At 39.8% G+C, this 7,770-nt stretch overlaps 1 long non-coding RNA gene across 1 annotated transcript; it reads right to left on the bottom strand.

The window, feature by feature from the left end:
• Positions 1-2,777: 2,777 nt before the first annotated feature.
• LOC123371684 lies at positions 2,778-7,770 on the bottom strand. The gene is made up of 3 exons (XR_006579904.1): positions 7,689-7,770; positions 6,907-6,961; positions 2,778-2,871 (listed from the first exon to the last, which is right to left on the bottom strand). It is a non-coding gene; the product is annotated as an uncharacterized LOC123371684 (long non-coding RNA).

Genomic DNA, 7,770 nt, shown 5'->3' with positions numbered 1-7,770 from the left:
GCATCCCAGTCAGTGGAGCGGGAACAGAGCCATTCCATAATTTCCGCCAATGAACCCTGCATGTCTGCTTTATAGGGAGGACTGGCTAGTGAATCCCTGGGGTAGAATATTCACCTGATTACACCTCGTGCCTCAACACCTGCCAGGACACCATGTGCACTAGTGTGTAGTAAGAGCCCCTACAGAGCACAACATCCTGCCTCCCACACCCCATTTGCAATGGAAACACAGTAGTTCCATTGGAGCAGGTCCATCTTCAGCCATGATGGATTTGCCCAAGGACATCTATATTTAAACAGAAAAACAACAAAAAGAATGAAGGAAGTAAAAAACAATAGGATTTAGCTATAAGCCTAGTTGATTTGATTTATACCATCATGGGTAATCATAGAATTATAAGATATCAGGGTTGGAAGGGACGTCAGGACGTCATCTAGTCCAACCTCCTGCTCAAAGCAGGACCAATCCCCAACTAAATCATCCCAGCAAGGGCTTTGTCAAGCCTGACCTTAAAAACCACTAAGGAAGGAGATTACACCACCTCCCTAAGTAACCCATTCCAGTGCTTCACCATGCTCCTATTCTGTGCATCTCTAGATAACTGCACATTGCTATTTTCTGTGACAAAAGTATCTGAATAAAATATAAGCATTCTGTTTAGGCTTTCAAATTATCCAGAGTTAGAATACTTCAGTTATACTTGCATCTAGGTCCTGTTAATAATCTCAAAGAAGAAAAACACTGTCATTACAACTGTAATTAGGCAAGCCATATTTTCTCAAAGGAGCTGTCTAGTCAGGACCAGAAATCTTTCTTCTGCTGAGAGGGCTTTTATCAATTTTCTTCCCCTCAAGAACTATCCTCAAACTTGGTGCAGAGAGTATTTTTCTTGACACACTTAACTTATAACTATTAAATTAAAATCTTAGTTTAAATGTAGATGTTACATCTCTATTTTTACTTTTTATTTATACTAAAGTCAGCAGGATACTCTTTGATTGTATTTCTGGATCCAAATTGAACCCAAAACGACTGGGCAGGGTGGTGTGGAAAAGGAGCCCTGACTGTGTTGCATGAGCATCTGTGTCTCCTTTCCCTGAACATCTGCAAGCCTTTCCATAGACATAGATGGGTTGGGCCGTATGGGTAGAGAGAAAACTTATGGGAGAGGAAGACACTGTGGAACTGGGTGAATAGCCATTATATGTGCCATGCTTCTCTCTTAATCCAGCAGATTTAAAAATGGAAGTTGCCCAATGGTTAATGCCATTCTAAACTGCATAAATTTCCTCTCTGCACTTTTTAATCCCTTCAATGGGAATATGGTACAAACTTGGGAAGAGAACTGTGATGGAGCAGAGAAACCCTATGTCAGCAGAGAAGGGGTTACAGAGATCTCTACCCTGCTATAGCTGCAGCCAATGCCAGGCCTGGAGGGGGAAGACAAGGAGAGAACCTGGCTCAGTTCAGGGCTGACTGGCAAAGAGGCAAGAGGTAGCCAAGCATCTTTATCACTAGAATCAATGGCCTTAGGGAACCAGTCTGCTAGGGCTAGGCTGACTCTTTGTTACAGAGAACCTAGGGCTCTGCAGGATTTCCAGTCAGCATCTCTCTTTCGTACGGAGATTAGAATCCCCCTTGAGAAAAGAATACAGAGGAAACTCTGCCAGGTGAACCTCATGAATTTCCAACGTGTTTTTTTCCCTCCTCCCATAGAAAAAATGATGAGAGGGTGATAATCCCTCTATGTGCAGGGATTATCTTGACAAGCCTGAGCACTGAGATAGCTGCTGGGGAGAAGAACGGTGTGACCGACAGAGATGGGGAGCACCCAGGAATGAGTGGATTTTATTATTTGACTGTAAGGACATTGTGGGGTTAGGCCTCTCCAGTTTTACATCTGCCCTGCCCAGAGGGACCTGAGGCTGCAGCAGGACACTGCAAAATGTCCACAAGGGTGCACTACCCCAGGCAGGACATTATAGACTGTTTGGACTCTCAGGGCTATGCCCCAAACTGAAGGGACATAGGTAGGAAGTGGCCTAAGGTAGCATATTTGCATTTGCTGCAGGGAGGCCCCTGCCAGAGTTGCTTCCTACAGGGCCTTGGACTGAGACTGGGTGGAGAGGGAGGACTATACCCTGGGTTCCAGTACTATACCCCCTCAAAAACTGAGACCCAAAGGTGGGTGGAGGCCTATGGTGTGTGGTCAGCACCTCTGCCATCCTAGCAGAGAAGCAAGGGGTCAGAAGTCAGGGGCATTAACCTCTAAGCCACCTGGCCCTCCAAGCATCTTTATCACTAGAATCAATGGCCTTAGGGAACCAGTCTGCTAGGGCTAGGCTGACTCTTTGTTACAGAGAACCTAGGGCTCTGCAGGATTTCCAGTCAGCATCTCTCTTTCGTACGGAGATTAGAATCCCCCTTGAGAAAAGAATACAGAGGAAACTCTGCCAGGTGAACCTCATGAATTTCCAACGTGTTTTTTTCCCTCCTCCCACAGAAAAAATGATGAGAGGGTGATGATTGGGACTAGTGTTTCTTTGAGCTTTCATTCCTGGAAACATTAAAAAACATTAATCAGTTGAGTTCATAACTCTAAATAATACTGCATTAAATGCAGTCAGTTAATGGTACGCATAATGTCATAAAACTTATGAACACATTATTGAAAACTCAAAAAGTACCCAAGGCACATTAAGAGAAGCACTGGGAATTAAGAAGTAATTTTTCACTGTTGTCTTAAATAGGGCAAGTTTACCCTTTAATAAAAATGTGTTGCTAATGAATAATAAAAAGCTCTTGCTTGCCAGTGTTATCAATGCGTTCTTCAGAGAGAGACCTGGTACCAGCAGGGATGGAGAGTTCTCTCTAAAAAAAAAAAAAAAAAGAATAACTTCTTCTACTGCAGACCTATCATCAGTGTTTGACACAGTTGACCATGGGGTACTACTAAATTATCTGAGAAACCTACCGGGGGGTTGGAGGGACCTGATGTGTACTTTCTTCAGTCCTTCCAGTTACTTGGATTTCAGAGGGTCATATTGGGCACCTGCTCTTCTGACTTGGGAACATTCACAGATGGAGTCCTACAAGCTTAATTCTATTCCCTGTAGCATTCAACATATATGTTAAATCCCTTGGGGATAATGTAATCTGCCATGAACTTCAGTGCCAGAAAAATGTAGTCAAACCTTAATATATTTCCTTCACATCAAACAGAGATAATACCACCAAGCAATTCTCCTGAGCAAGAAAAGCTCTTGGAGAAAGTAGCTCGATGAAAAATAATTCAGTGGAGACAGAAGTGATGCTGGTGGTGGAGAAAATTGTTCTGAAGAACTACTGTTATTAGTTATTTATTTGTATTATCATAATGCCTAGAGCAGAACAGGAAGACAGTCAATGCTCCCAAGAACTTACGACCTAAGGATAAGACAAGAGACAGGTGAATATAGACAGACAGGAGAATACAAGGAAACAGTGAGGATAATATTAATCAGTATGATAGGCATTGGTCTTTGCACACCAGTGGCCTAGCAATTGCCCAGTTTTTGCAGGCAACATGGCAAAGGATAGTTTTCAGGAAAAATCTGAAGGATAATGAGGTAGCATTGAGGATGTTTATGGGGAGCTCTTCCCAAGTGTGAGGGGCAGCATGGGAGAAAGCACAAAGGAATTTGTCTGAAAATTTAACAAGTGGGCAATGGAGGTGGGTACTGTGAATAAAGCACCTCTTCCATGCTACCATCACATGACCTTGGGTCCACTGATTCAGGCACAGGCCAGAGCTGTGCCTTAAGCCCTTGCAGGCTCAGCTCACCCCTGTGATGATAACAGAACACGGTATTCCTGATTAGGGTGTAACAGCAATTTGTTGAATGCCAATATTATGTGTTCACTATTTGCTTTTTGGTGGCCACTCTGCATTGAACAGATGTTTGGATCGAATCATCCACAATGACCTCTGGTCTTTTTTATGAAGGGCTCATTAATTTAGAACCCATGTGTATGTGTAGTTCAGATTATTCCACCCAAAATGCATTCATCATATATAATTTCATCTGCCATCACGCTGCCAATTTGCCTACCTATATTAGATCCCTCTCAAGTTCCTCATAGTTTTTGCTAGTCTTGTCCGATCTAAATAGTTTTGCATGATATGCAAATTTTGCCACCTCACTATTCACCTCTTTTTCCAAATCATTAATAAATATATTAAATAATACTGACTATATAGTCAACCTTGGTATACCCCTCTACTTAAACTTTGGAATGTTAAAAAATATTCCTCTAGTAAGACTAGATACTTAAAAAGACAAAGTCAGTACCCTGAAGAGCATATCATTCATATTAGATATAAGACAGATAAACAAAAGGGAATGGATGCAACAGAAGAAAAAAAAGCATACTGTTTGGTTTGGTTTTGTATGGTTCACACCTTGTTAGTTCTGATTTTTTTTAAATGTGAGTTAAATTTTTAGGAGTATGTGGTCAAGCACAAGAGCAGGATTAGATGATACCAGAGAGTAGTTTAGCATGATGGGAATAACTGAGGGAAGTGAGTTTAAAGGGGGTACATAAAGGGTAAATGGGGTTCAAAGGCATATTTTTTAAAGTACCATGCAAGTTAAATGCTGCATTTTATAGAATTGTAGGATTTTTCATTGAAAACAGTCAGGTATGTTTGCATTGATACTTTAAGCAAACTATTCAAGTTTTCTGCTGGATGCTTATTATGGTTTATTCATCTCTTGTACCTCTTTACTCCCAGAAAAATGTGTGTTGTTTAAATAAGTAACTAACCTTTGTATTCATCTCTTTTTTCTTAGCACATTCTGATTTCTCCTGAACAAATGAGTAGTTTCTAAACTTCCCATGAAATAAATTCACAAGTGTATTTCATAAAACTGTAAATAAAAGTCACATTTAAATGTAATGGTAATTTCAATGAGCAGAGGGGTTTTGGTTTGGTTTGGTTTTTTTAGTTATATTGCTTCAGCAGTTAATTGACTTTCCCCACCAATGAACTCAGCTCTTAAGTACAGTGGGGAAAAAAATTCCTCGAGTGTTTTCTATAAATCCATGTAACCAATTCACGGCTTAATGAATCTTTGCCAGAGGAACTATGCCTGGCATTTCTATTATACTTCAGAAGCAAACTAGGCCAAAAGTCTAAATAGTTAAAGGTCACTAATATGTCAGGTCTTGAGGCTGGAATGGGTTTTCAATCTTTTTGTTAGGTGCATATAATTTTCTGCACAGGCATGTGCAGATGGTGTAGCTGCATAGAGACCCATGCTTTGCAAAAAAAGAGTGGCGTGCCCCATCAGAAAATCAGGTATGAAGACACCCATATGGAAGAAGGATGGGGTAATCTGCTTACATAAAACTCAATCCCAAAAGAATACCATTTCTTTCCTCTTCCTCAGGCTCCACCAATTTTAGCTGTTTATACTAAGCTCCTGACCTGCTGCTTGTCTGTAAAGAACACGGGGAATGCTCCTTGTTCATGTAAGCACAGTAAACAGAACTCTTATCATAGAAGCTTCCCTACTCACTCTGCCTGACTGAGAAATGGTTGCTTTTTCAGCTCTTGAATTCTTCAAATTGAGATTAGATGCTTTCTGAAAAATATGCTTTAGGCAGTCATCAGTTATTAGGTTTAGTATAGGAGTAACTGGATGAGATTCTATACCAGGGGTTGGCAACCTATGGCACGCAGCTCGCCAGGTAAGCACCCTAGCAGGCTGGGCCAGTTTGTTTACCTGCTGCATTGGCAGGTTCAGCTGATCGCGGCTCCCACTGGCCGCGGTTCGCCATTCCAGGCCAATGGGGGCGGCGGGAAGCGGAGTGGGCCGAAGGATGTGCTGGCCGTGTCTTCCCACCACCCCCATTGGCCTGGGATGGTGAACCAAGGCCAGTGGGAGCCGCGATCAGCCGAACCTGCCAATGCAGCAGGTAAACAAACTGGCCCAGCCTGCCAGAGTGCTTACCCTGGCGAGCCACGTGCCAGAGGTTGCCGAGCCCTGTTCTATACCCTGAGTTACACAGGACATCAGATTAGATGGCCTAATGGTCTTTTATGTCTTTAAAATCTATGACACATTTTAGAAATGCTCAGAATTTTTTCCAGTAAAAGAACAGTTGGAACAAGTTTGCTAACTATCTACTAGTATATATGAGGCTGCTTATATATGATTATGAGATGGTTTCAACAAACTCTTCTGCCTTGAAAAATGTTTCAAAACTGTCAATGTTTCAACATTTTTCTAAATGAAAACAATTCGTTTTTCCATTTTGAAACTACTTTGTTTCAAAATGTAAGCTAATTAAACTGAAAAAAGATTACAAGAAAGAAAAAAAGGTTGAAATAAAAACAAAACATTTCAAAATTATTTCAATGAAATGTTTCAACCCAAACCAAAATTGTTTTCAGTTTTGCAATTCATGAACATTTTTTGAGATTTCTACTTTTTGAGATGGTAAAAAATTTCAAACTCTCATAAATATTTATGGGATGGGGAAACCATTTCCCGCCCAGCACTAGATGTGATTAAATATGTTGGGTTGTGTTCCTATTTACCAAATTATATGATCTACTCTGAACAAAATGGCTATTACTTAGCAGCCCACATATAGATGGGAATTTTGAGGCATTAGAAGAAGATTAATATTGCACTCAAAAGAAATACAGTCCATTTGTATAATCTTAAGAAATAGACAGACAAGCATGTGAAAGCATGCAAATCTGAACAGGGAAATATAATGTATCAGAACTGGATGAGCATATTCAGAAATAATCAAAGACCCAGTCTTGCAAAATTCTTATGCACATGCATAATTTTAAACTTGGGAGTACTTCCTTTAAAATAAATAGGATTAATCATTTGTTTAGTTACATACATGCCGAGATGTCTTGCAGGATCAGGGCCCTATTGCAGCAGTTGTATCTGTCTGGCTAGAAGAGGTATAGTTAGATCAGTTTGAGAGGCAGTCTTTTTTTGAAAATGTATCCATGTCTAGTTCTGTCATATGGCAAGAAAATCAATTTTGTCACATTATCCAAATCATGATTTTTTTTAACCTAAGTGGAATGGATTAAAACTGCTGCTAAAAATATGTTGAAAAATTGGCAATTAAGAAGTAAGTTCACATCTGAACAGAGGAAAATATTTCCTTCAGTTTCAGGGGAGATGAAGGTTGAAAATAACATAAAACATACTTGGATTCTGGCTTGCAAAGCCATTTCTGCAATTTGGAAACTAAGAAACACAGAAAAACAATGGAAAAAAAACCTTACTTTCTCAGAATGTGAGTTTGAATTGCCAAAATTTCTACCAAAACTAACAATTGAGAAAATTAAGCAAAGCTGTGTGAGTTTTTATAATACTGTCCCAATTATACAGCAAATCTATTAAAGTAGGACTAATGACTGCTGTGTATTTTAACACTGTTCTGAATACCTGTGAATAATGAACAAAATTAACTTATGAACTATAGTGATATAGCTTTTATTTATGAATCATTTTTCTATTATTTGGCCAATTCTACTGCCAGGTCCATCTTAGCTAGCTTTCAATGCACTGGGAAAACCTTTTATATGAATAATAAAGATATTTGATATAAGTGCCTGAACAAGTCAATGAAGGAACAAATATTGTAAAGCAAAAAGGTGAAATGTTTACCTTAAACAGAACAGATCTCTTAACATTGTGAAGGACACACTTGAATGCTGATACTGATTAATTGTGAAGTTAACTCCAGCAG

Source organism: Mauremys mutica, chromosome 5 (assembly GCF_020497125.1).
Source record: "Mauremys mutica isolate MM-2020 ecotype Southern chromosome 5, ASM2049712v1, whole genome shotgun sequence".
Taxonomy (NCBI): domain Eukaryota; kingdom Metazoa; phylum Chordata; order Testudines; family Geoemydidae; genus Mauremys; species Mauremys mutica.
The sequence above is the reverse complement of the archived record's forward strand: the minus strand, read 5'-3'. Positions and strand labels throughout refer to the sequence as shown.